The sequence below is a fragment of the Tachysurus vachellii genome, chromosome 10 (genome assembly GCF_030014155.1).
Source record: "Tachysurus vachellii isolate PV-2020 chromosome 10, HZAU_Pvac_v1, whole genome shotgun sequence".
In the NCBI taxonomy this organism is placed as follows: domain Eukaryota; kingdom Metazoa; phylum Chordata; class Actinopteri; order Siluriformes; family Bagridae; genus Tachysurus; species Tachysurus vachellii.
This window is the reverse complement of record NC_083469.1, coordinates 9,381,191-9,392,834: the sequence shown is the minus strand read 5'-3', so window position 1 is coordinate 9,392,834 and position 11,644 is coordinate 9,381,191. Positions and strand designations below refer to the sequence as shown.

The 11,644-nt window shown below is 35.7% G+C and overlaps 1 long non-coding RNA gene across 1 annotated transcript in view; it reads right to left on the bottom strand.

Moving 5' to 3' along the window:
• Nucleotides 1–2,402: 2,402 nt before the first annotated feature.
• The window catches only part of LOC132852223 (uncharacterized), a 37,132-nt gene continuing 27,890 nt past the window's right edge, over nt 2,403–11,644 (bottom strand). The window contains exons 2-3 of the long non-coding RNA XR_009649109.1: nt 4,045–4,058; nt 2,403–2,740 (exon numbers count right to left, since the gene is read on the bottom strand). This is a non-coding gene — a long non-coding RNA (uncharacterized LOC132852223). The remainder of the gene's footprint in view (nt 2,741–4,044; nt 4,059–11,644) is intronic.

The following is an 11,644-nucleotide window of genomic DNA, read 5'->3' as shown; positions in this document are numbered from 1 at the left end:
ATGTGGTGTGAACACAAAGGATGGTGGAAATAATAACTGTTGCTAAACCTTGTATTATTTAATACAAGAAAGAGTACTAGTGTATGAAATGCTTTATTCCCTGAATGTGAGAAATCGGGCATAAATTATAAAATTCTTAGATATTTCGTTGTTTGAATCTGAATTATTATTATGCCTCAGTATTTCTCAGGTGAAATAAATTGCAGGGAACATATACTATATACTATATACTATATATACTAATATAATAATAATAATAATAATAATAATAATAATAATAATAATAATAATAATAATAATAATAATAATAATAATAATAATAATAATAATATATACAGTTGACCAAACCCAATATGAGCCATAAACTATACATAAAATCAGCAAACAGAGCACAAAGGGTGACTCTCAGTCAACTCTCTAGTTCAGTAGTCAGGTCACTAATCAAGAGGTGGGCCATTTTAAGTGCTCTCTCAATCAAAAAATCCCACCAGTGCACTGGAACATTTGCTCCCTAAAAAAATCACACAATCCCAAGAGCATCGATGTTATCTTACTGGAAAAATGTCATATTTTTGGAAGATAAAATGGACAAAGTATCATTCAACTTTATTTACAAATGTAAGGAGCTTGTTATTGTCGTTGTGGTTGAGTCTTTTAACGTTCAACTTCTGAGGGTTTATTAACTGTTATTTTGTTAAGTTGAAATGGGGGGCACGGTGGCTTAGTGGTTAGCACGTTTGCCTCACACCTCCAGGGTTGGGGGTTCGATTCCCGCCTCCACCTTGTGTGTGTTGAGTTTGCATGTTCTCCCCGTGCCTCGGGGGTTTCCTCCGGGTACTCCAGTTTCCTCCCCCGGTCCAAAGACACGCATCGTAGGTTGATTGGCATCTCTGGAAAATTGTCCGTAGTGTGTGATTGCATGAGTGAATGAGCGTGTGTGTGTGTGCCCTGCGATGGGTTGGCACTCCGTCCAGGGTGTATTCTGCCTTGATGCCCAATGACGCCTGAGATAGGCACAGGCTCCCCGTGACCCGAGGTAGTTCGGATAAGCGGTAGAAAATGAGTGAGAGAGTGTTATTTGAAACTCCACAAGTTACCAACAATCCTGCTGAAGTTTCTTGAGAGAAATGAGCGTGATTAAGCTAAAAAAAAAAAATTTAGCATACAAATCTTTGATAGGTTTTGTGTTTTTAACAATGACTGATGAGGAAATAAGAATTGAGTCCTTGGTTTCCTGGAACTCATGTACTTATTTACTGATTCATGACCTATGGAGCTAGGAAGCTGATTGAGATGCACCCAAGGGTTAAAACCCGCAGCTGTAATTTTGTGAATAAAGCATTCAGGCTCATTCTGAACACTACTACACCATTTTCTCCATTTTCGGGGGAACCCGTGCTGCTTTTTTATTTTTTTTTTTGTAAGGATAATTTTATTATTTGGCCGTCCTTTGTTTTCATATTGCTCTTTTTACTTCCTATTTAAACCAATCAGTGCAATGGAAACTCCAAATTTGTAGAGCTACATAATTAAGGTATTACTTTAAAAACTCTCTACATTTTTTCCCCAGAAGATTATGAATTTAATTCACTGGATTACAGCCCAGCAGAAATCCATGAAACTGCACTCTTCTCTCCCATTATTTCTTGGCTTATTAGTAGAGAAAGAGCATTTATCATGCTAAAAGCCTTTTGTTGTAAAAATGGCAGACACGGCATTTAGCCTGTTCATTTAGTTAGAGAGGTTTTTCAATGATGGACAATTTAAAGATATTTGAACTGAAAGACTGACTGAGCAGCTCAGTGTCCATCACCTCAGACATGAGTTCAGTGCTGCTTCGTAGTAAGACGGCTGAACCAGAGATTTCTTTCACAGTTCTATAGGCTCTATGGCTCATTTAAACACTCAAAACTGCTTGTCTTTAAGATTTAAGGCAGTACTTAATGTGCGCTGGAGATTATGATGGATTATCTGCTATGGCCAGTAAACATATATCTTGTAACTCAATGCATACAATGTTAATATTATTTAAAATATATAAAGTATTAGTAAATGTAGTAAACATCAAAGACAAGTGGATATTCATATACACATAAATCCATCCATCCATCCATTCAATTCAATTCAATTCAAGTTTATTTGTATAGTGCTTTTTACAATTGTTATTGTCTCAAAGCAGCTTTACAGAACATAAACAAAGAATAATATAATGATTAACGGAATGAAAAATTCAAGATTAATATTAGATGGATTTAGTTCACAATGTGTATGTATATATCCCCAATGGGCAAGTCTGAGATGACTCAGGCAGCAGTGGCAAGGAAAAACTCCCTTAGATGGTAAAGGAAGAAACCTTGAGAGGAAACAGACTCAAGGGGGAACCCATCCTCATATGGGTGACACTGGAGGGTGTGATTATAAATATACAGTCAAACAGATGTTGTATTGATGCAAAAGATCACGTGGAGTTGGCATCTCCTCGCAGTATCGCAGAGTCTGACTGGAGCTGGTAAATCTCTAGATGCCTCAGGATTCGCTGAGTCTGCCTCATCTCAGTGGAGGTCCAAAATCTTCATCACACTGAAGTCGATCGGAGCTGGTACAGCTTCTGGATGCAGAATCCATCCATCTATTTTTCTGTAACGTTTATCCTATATACTGTAGGCTTGTGGGGAACCTAAAAGCCTCTGCCAGCATACTCAGTGTAGAAGGCAGAGAACACCCTGGAGGGCTGCTAATCCTTAACAGGGCACAAACACACACATACACACTATAGACAAGTTATAAATGCCAATCAGACTACAATGCAAGTCTTTGGACTAGGAAAGGAAAGCAGGTTATCTAAAGGAAACCAGAAGCACAGGGAGAACAAGCACACTCATGAATCAAACCCCCAAATCTGGGTATACTAACCACTAATTCACCATGCCCCAAGACCATTACACTCTTTATATATTTCTATGCATTTTCTCAAGCTTACTGGCTCTGATGTTGATATCTTGTAAATTTCTCTACCTCTCTACAAACTTGCACATGACAAATAAAGCTTATATTACAGTATCTCAAATCTGTGTACTGGATCTGTCTAATACTCCAAAAGAAACGCTAGGATTTTTTAACAAATAAATGAGCTTTTGGGCTTTTTGACAGAATAAGCACAGGGAATAAGATGACTCCTTTGTTCTGTTTCAAAATGAAAGCACTTTGAAATAACTTTGTTTTAAATAAATAAAACAGTATAATTGCCCGAATTATAATATTGTAATGACTTTGACTTGAAGATGCTATAATGTGAAGTTTTATTGCTAACATTTGAATAGCAAACAGTATAGAAAACGGATTTCTTTAATTTTACCATATACCACAGTTTACAACAAAAACGTGTTACACATACGAATTAATAGAATCTAGACCACCATCCCATCAATGATCAATTTCCTATAACCACAGGCATTGACATTTACCTATTAATTAATTTAAGAACATCATAATTTAGAACATTAGTTTATATTTTCAGTTAATGATAATAATTAGTAATTGATGTGGTGGAAACTCCACCCATAAACAGATATCTCCATACAGAAAGGTTCACCACACGAATAGTTATAATTTTTTACAACAACACATTGTTTAACCTGTTTATTATTGGTTAGATTATGAGGCATGTCCACCATACAGGTTCTTGTGTAAGTTGTTGCTTTAGAAATGACAATTTAGTATAGTGAGTTGTCTTGTAAAAGGATTGACTGTCAGATCAGCTGACAAAGAAAATGACTCAACAATCAACCTTTTTAATCAATCAGAATTTAGAATTTAACGGCGCTTTGGTATAATACATAATAAATCATTCTGTAAAGTCTATATCTAAATTATTTACTACAGTAGATTATTTATATCTAGATTATTATAGGAAGTTAACATCCCTTAACTGTTACTTTTTTCCTCTAGATTTTTTGTACAATGCGTAAGTTTCTTTTTTCATATGGGATGTGTATAAAACATATGCTTCCTTGTGAGCTGCTGAATAAATGCTGCATAACTTACTTTTCAGTAGAATCCTGTTTTGTTCATATCCAGTCAAAACCCCCATGAGAGGGAAAGTGAAGAAAAGGAGAGTAGAGCCGGGAGAAGAAGGAGGCCAGCGACAGCAATGAATCATCATCCAGTGGGGGTCAGGGGCAAATAGGGAGAGATAGAAAGAGAGAGAGAGAGAGAGAGAGAGAGAGAGAGAGAGAGAGAGAGAGAGAGAGAGAGAGGATGGTCAAAGAGATTTCAGAGATCTGTTGTTGAATAAATGGGAGTTATTCCCACCCTGAAGCTTCAGAAGAAAACCTTGGGTTTTTTCGTAAAGGACACGATGGATCAAGGGATGAAATATTGGATGCAGATGTTTTGAAGCAGAGTGATCAAATGAATTAGGTAGCTTCTGAGGTCTGCAGTATTAATTGGACAGGGAAGATATTGCAGGTTCTTAAAGGGTCAGGGGGTGGGACCTCAGCCTTTTGGTAAATGCAGGTGATCACAGCCTTGCTGTGTTCTAATCACCATCGCTTCACTCCTCACAGCTCTATGATGCCTCTTAGTCAGATGCTCGAAGGAAAACCATACTTCACGCTTCAGACACTGATTATTTTAACATTTAAATCTAGTTCCCCCTTGAGGGTACGAAAGCAGAAGTTGATGTCCTTCGGAGATTATGATGTATTTTCTTGTCAATACATCAATCAGAGATGAGGCAAGAAGCAGAGATTATAATGTATGAGCTCATGTCCATCACGAATTATGATGTATTTTAATAAAATATGGTTTGCCTTTCAGAGTTTATTCCACAATGTTTCTGTCCTTGATTGTATCAACGCTGTAACACAAGCTAAACTTTTTAAATGATGTTCCTTTAATTCATACCAATAATCTACAGTAAATTTCAGAACAATATCAAGAAAACTAAACTATTAAAAATCATAGAGTTCTAAAGTCACATCTAATCCTCATCTGCTTTAAAAAGCTGTTTTAAAATTAAAATAGAAACCACTGTAAATTCACTGAAGTTCATATCCTAACCGAAAACATGCTACACAGCACTCATACCACGATTTGCTGATTTTATGGGCAGCATTTTAAACCTGTTTTCACTTTATTAAAACTCTTTGAGCTTGAGTGTTGAGAAGTGAATGTTGAAGGCGAGCGATTTGTCTTCAGCGCCTGAGCCAATTTTGTAGCTCCTCTCAGCGTAGCAAGCAAGAGGAGCGGTCTACAGAGGGATAATGGGCATTTCAGACAGGAAAAGCACCCACCACACACAAAACCACATGGAATTATCCACTTGGCTCTCAACATCATCAGACGAGCCGTCTGTGTGTAATTACAATATCGGTGTCTTGTTGGATCCATTATGGCAACAAAAGGTCCACACAATCCGGCCACTTTGGTGAATAATGAGGCGCACACTTGACTTTCATTGAGCGATATTTCCCAATCTGAAACCATTACAGAGCATGACAGCTTGAATTGCAGAAAGCCAGCACTAGGTGGCTATATATGGCATAAAAGGATGGTTTACTCTTGAATAGGTACTCAAATTTTAGTCAAAGGTCTGCCTCTTTTTGCCAAATCTTTAGACATAAATCCAAAGAATAATGGAACAGAAACAGCAGCTTTTAGCCTTTTATAATAGGGATGTAAATGAATATGAATACACTATTTTGGATGACCAGATAATGTGTTTTTAGTGGATATAAATACAAATTTTGTGTCTGGTTGAGACTGGGGGTGTGCATCAGTACTAGGATCCACATAAACACCACATAAAAAGGCATGAGTAGGTATTTGCATTTGTGCGGTCAATATATGAAGCTCACAGGAGAAGGAAAGACCATGTCAGGCCCAGACTGGGGTTATGATGGTTTAAATTAGGCTAACACTAGGTTTATATTTTATGGAAAATAAATATGTTAGAAAATATAGTAAGCAGGTAGAAACAGTAATAATAGCCAGCATGATTGAGATTATATATTAAAAAAAAAATAGTCCCCTGTACATCTGTACTGTAGGTGAAACATTTATGAACCGGAGTGATGTAGCTGAGAATAAGAAGCTGTCAGAGACAAAACTCACAACAGTGTTGTGGGATCCGGTAGCCTAGTGGTTAAGATGTTGAAAAACTGATTGGAAGGTTGTGAGTTTGAATCTGCTGTTGCTGGGCCCCTGAGCAAGGCCCTTGACACTCAGTTGCATAAAATGTGATAAAAATGTAAGTTGCGGTGGATGCTAAACAGCGTAAATGTTGTTCAATCAGTATTGTTGGTATTTCATTCTAGTTTAGGCACTATATAATTAGTCAGTGATGATCAACTGTAAATTAAAGTTTAATGTGTAAATCTTAATTTAGTATTTATTAGGTATTATAATGAGAACCATTAACTAATTTTGATTTCCCATTACAAGAGAAATAATAAAAATAAAACTATAACAGTATTGTGTAGTAGGGTATACTATACTATACAATACTATACTATACTATACTATACTATACTATACTATACTATACTATACTATACTATACTATACTATACTATACTATACTATACTATACTATACTATACTATATATTTAGCCTCATAATGTTGCTTCTTGCTTACACATGTTAAAATTATATGCTTATATATAAAATTTGATCTAAGGAAGATGTTTTTTCTCATCAGCATAGTCTAAATGAAGAGAAATGACACTGTTCTTGACAATGACAGCAAAAAAACAAATTTTGTTACCTTAGTTCAAACATATCCCGATAGCCAGCATGCTGGAAAGGGTGATGATGAAAGGGAGAACAACATAGATCATTTCTGTAAGATTCTCTTATGTGACACTTTGCCTCTGACTGTGGAGTTCCATTAGCCTTTCTTTTACAGAATTTTTTAGTACATTCTTGTCACTTTAAAATGTTCATTACTATTCAGTGTTATCAGCAAGGTAACTCTCACTGAAGAGAAAATAATTAAATAAAGGAAAAAAGCTGGAAACGTATTTCAAATGGAAGACATTAGAATAGCTGCAGAACATCTAAATGTAGATGAAGCTTTCTCTAATTCAGGCACCTATGAACAGAAGTGTGTCTAAACGGCTGCGGTTCATCAGTCATGCTGCTAATTATTCCCCTACTTATTCCTCATATGCACTCATGTGCTTCATAGTTACATATCGGTGATTATTTGCCCTTCAGTTCTTCTAAGTCTTATGTATAATAAGAGAATATTTTACTGTAACATGATACTGAAGAATGCATTTAGACAACACTCAATGTAAATGTGCTGTGGTCTGGGAAAACCTGCCAGATGTTGATGGCTGTCGCTAGATTCTGGAAATCAGCCCAAAAAGTAAAAAAAAACTATAAATTATATAATTTCTACAGCTCTGTCATAGTGTATCTCTAGATGCCATAGCAGCAGAATCTATCTATCTATCTATCTATCTATCTATCTATCTATCTATCTATCTATCTATCTATCTATCTATCTATCTACTCAATCACTCATTTTCTACCGCTTATCCGAACTACCTTGGCTCACGGCATCAAGGCAGGATACATCCTGGACGGAGTTATCTATCTATCTATCTATAATTCTTAAATATTTCATTACTAGGAGCAACTCTTTGCACTAAGAATTTTCATGAATATGGGCCCTGATGTCCTCCCACAGTAAATGTTAGGCTTTAGTTTAGTCGTTGCATGCTGACTTCTTTTTAAGCTCTACCTTTATTGTTTTACAGCTTATAGAATAGCACTTGATCCAGCACATGCATATATTTTTCATTTTTCTTTTTATATGGCTGGCAATTTTTATAGTACCACAATAAAAATAATGCCAATGTTTTTATTAATCCTGATATGCTCTCGTGTAGGGGGGCACGGTGGCTTAGTGGTTAGCACATTCGCCTCACACCTCCAGGGTCGGGGTTCGATTCCCGCCTCCACCTTGTGTGTGTGGAGTTTGCATGTTCTCCCCGTGCCTCAGGGGTTTCCTCCGGGTACTCCGGTTTCCTCCCCCGGTCCAAAGACATGCATGGTAGGTTGATTGGCATCTCTGGAAAATTGTCCATAGTGTGTGATTGCGTGAGTGAATGTGTGTGTGTGCCCTGTGATGGGTTGGCACTCCGTCCAGGGTGTATCCTGCCTTGATGCCCGATGACGCCTGAGATAGGCACAGGCTCCCCGTGACCCGAGGTAGTCCGGATAAGCGGTAGAAGAAGATGAATGCTCTCGTGTGTAGGAAATATGTCTGAATACTAACTTTGTTTTAACTCTGTTAAAAGAAGCAATTCAGTCCTTGTGTCTAGCAATGTGTTAATATATTAAAGGGATCATACTATTAATTTATTAATAACGTCATATTTCTGCATTTAATTTAAGCCTTAAATGGCATCATATATAATTTATGCTTTGACTTCATACTTAGGGAAGTGGAACATTATTATATAAGTGGAAAATTGCTTTTTTTGGGTGGCAAATTTTATACTTTTCCTGTTCAGAGCCCTTCGTAATGCTTTGTACTAAACTCATACATAATTACTCATGAATTCTTTCTTCCTTACGTAAAAGAACTATAAAGGAGGTGTGAGTGTTCCTGTACACTCAGCCTTGCTGTGCTCGGAGCTTAGCATTCATCTACTAACATTAGTAGTGACTTCCGGCAAGCTCTTTCCATTAAGTTTTCACGTCAAAGGGATTTAGTTAAATTCAACACAGACAATTAAACGCAGTCTCGCTGTGGATCTTGTAAATGCAGTGTTTGAGTCGTGCCTCTCGGGGGAAACACTTCACACACTTCAGCAGAGTGGGGCTGTGTGAAGAGCTGAGCCAGTGACAGGCATCAGGAAGACTGCACTCTACAGCACTCAAACCACAGGAGAGCTTTCTCACTCACTCTTGCCGGCCTCTGGTTCCACTCTCACTAGTTCATCTTGTAAAACCCATTTAAGAATCAGAAATGCTTTATTAGCTAAATACATTTTTAACATGCTAGGAAATCCCACTAACCTGCTCACCAGGCGTGTTTTGTGTCCAATAATGCTAATTCAACTACATCTACCCAACCAAACTCATTTCCCTGAATATACACGCAAACTGTCATTAAACTATTTACTCCATATGGCAGCACAAAGCACCAATATCTTATTTTAAAATAAATCATTTTGTAAATCGAGGCACATTTACAAATGTAAATGCAACTATGTTATCAGTCAATCAACTTCCATTTTTCCTTTATAATTTTGCCTTCAAACTCTGAATGCTTTTGAAAATCATCTCGTTGTCTAGCGTGGACCCATAACAAATTGCTACATAGTGCTAGTCGTAATCATCACATCAATCACTGCAAATGTGGTTTAATTTATCAGTATGGGTTTTCACCCTGATTATTTCACAGCTTATAAAATGGCACTTGATCCAGCACATACTGGGAAAACAGAACAGTTATACCTTTGGGAAAAAAACATTTTGAAAATTGGGTAAATAAAAAAAAAAAAATTTGGTGCTCCACTCAACTATACATATTCAAAATGTAGACATAATAAATGTTATTGTTATTATTGATAATTCAGGCACTTGGAGACCTTTGACCCTATGTATAATAACAGTCAATGTAAATGTGTTCGAGTCAGAAATTCATTTGATTGATTGATTAAAGGCATTGATTGGGTTTGGGTGAAGTGGCACTTTTAAGTTTTTTCATTAGCAGAATGTCTTATGAATGAACATTTGAACATTTTGAAGTTTTCATGTCTTTTTGTCTTACGTGAATATTTTATAAAACATTCTCCTGTAACATTGCTGATGAATTTCTAGATTAAAACATTCACATGGTGGAATTATTTGGTCCAATTGCCAATATCTTATCTTCAAAATAAGATTTAACTACAAAAGTTGCTTTTCAGATGGAATCTTGACTCTGATTGGTCAAAAGGTGTTCATTAATTCTCGATAGCAGTATTGCTCTGACTGTAGTACAGGCTACAATGCAAATCACAGGTTTATAATGTACCACATTGTTGTTTCTATAGTAACAGCTAATTCTCAGGGACTTGTAGGGGGGAAAATCTAAGGTTAATGATGAGCAAATTTTAAATTGTGTTGTTATTTTACAAAGAAAGGCTACAGCGGTATGGTAAAGTTTACTGTAAGGTGTTTTCATTGTAACTAAAGGTAACTAAATTTAAAAAAGAAAAGAGGAATTTTCTCTATACCACGACAAGCTGCCTTTTTTGCATTATTAGCTTCAAGATTAAAAAGAAAAAAATAGGCTGGTAAGGGAACAACTATTTATAGCTGATGTAATATAATTAATAACAGGAACTAACTTGTTTTGCAGATGTTCCAAGACATTAAATGTAATGAGAAACTAATAAAAATATATGACACATCATGCCACATCACACCACCCCCTTATTGATTATTTTCTAACAGCAGAATGCCACATGGTATTTTATTCTTCATGAAGCAAACAGTTATTACAGCGGCTTGTTAAGAAATTGTAGGGGCATTGTTTCTGGAATGTTCCTCTGTAATACGTACTGAACATCTAATAATAAAAACATTCAATGGAAAACATACTTACTTTAGAAAATACATTTGAGTTCATGTAAAAATAATAAATCTGCTATAGGAATGGGTTGCTATTCATCGAGACTGTAATAATTTTAGCATAAAAATGCAAAAAAAAGAGTAGGATTTTATGGCAAACACATATACTGTATGTGTGTGTGTGTGTGTGTGTGTGTGTGTGTGTGTGTGTGTGTGTGTGTGTGTGTGTGTGTGTGTGTGTGTGTGCATATATATGTGTATATATAAGCTTCATTAGTCATGTTCAAATTACCAAAATCTTTGTAAAAAATTGTCCTCTACTCAGTATGTTGTAATGTTATGATACAAGAACGTGCTGTTTATGTGTATAGTGTGAGTGTTGTATATGTTGTATTATATTAGAGCATCTATTGTCCCAATGTACAAAGTATACAGATGGACAATATATTATACTAATACTATACTATACTATACTATACTATACTATACTATACTATACTATACTATTTCCTGTTATTTAGAAGCATTGAACTTTGGAGACAATTATTGTAATAAATTTGACAACCAGAGAAATTAAACCTGTTTTGAACGTGAATTTAGCTAAAAATAAAATAAAATCAAATAAATAAAATAATAATAAATTGATATTGGATCAGCAATGCTTAATTACTCTTTTTTAGGTTTAAGATATTTCAAGCAAAAAAGAATGCTAAATATTGCAGAGAAACCAGAACAAACCAGATGGTGACCATGTTCAGCAGAGGACAAATAATGCTGTACCATGAACTAATCTTGTGGCATTTCTTCATATTTTAATAATTGCACATTCTTGCAAAAGAATACTGCTTAAATTCATTTCCACTGTTTGTAAAATCATTAATGTGCAACTTAGGTTTTCTAATCCAAGAAATCATCGCATATGCAGCTACAATATAAACATACTGTACTACATAGTTTATTTTAGTTCCTGTATTAAATTTTCCTTTTTTCATTCATTCTTTCTTTTTCTTGGTTGCAGTGGATCAAGATCAAGAGTCGATCCATAGCTCACTGAGGGAATATTCACTC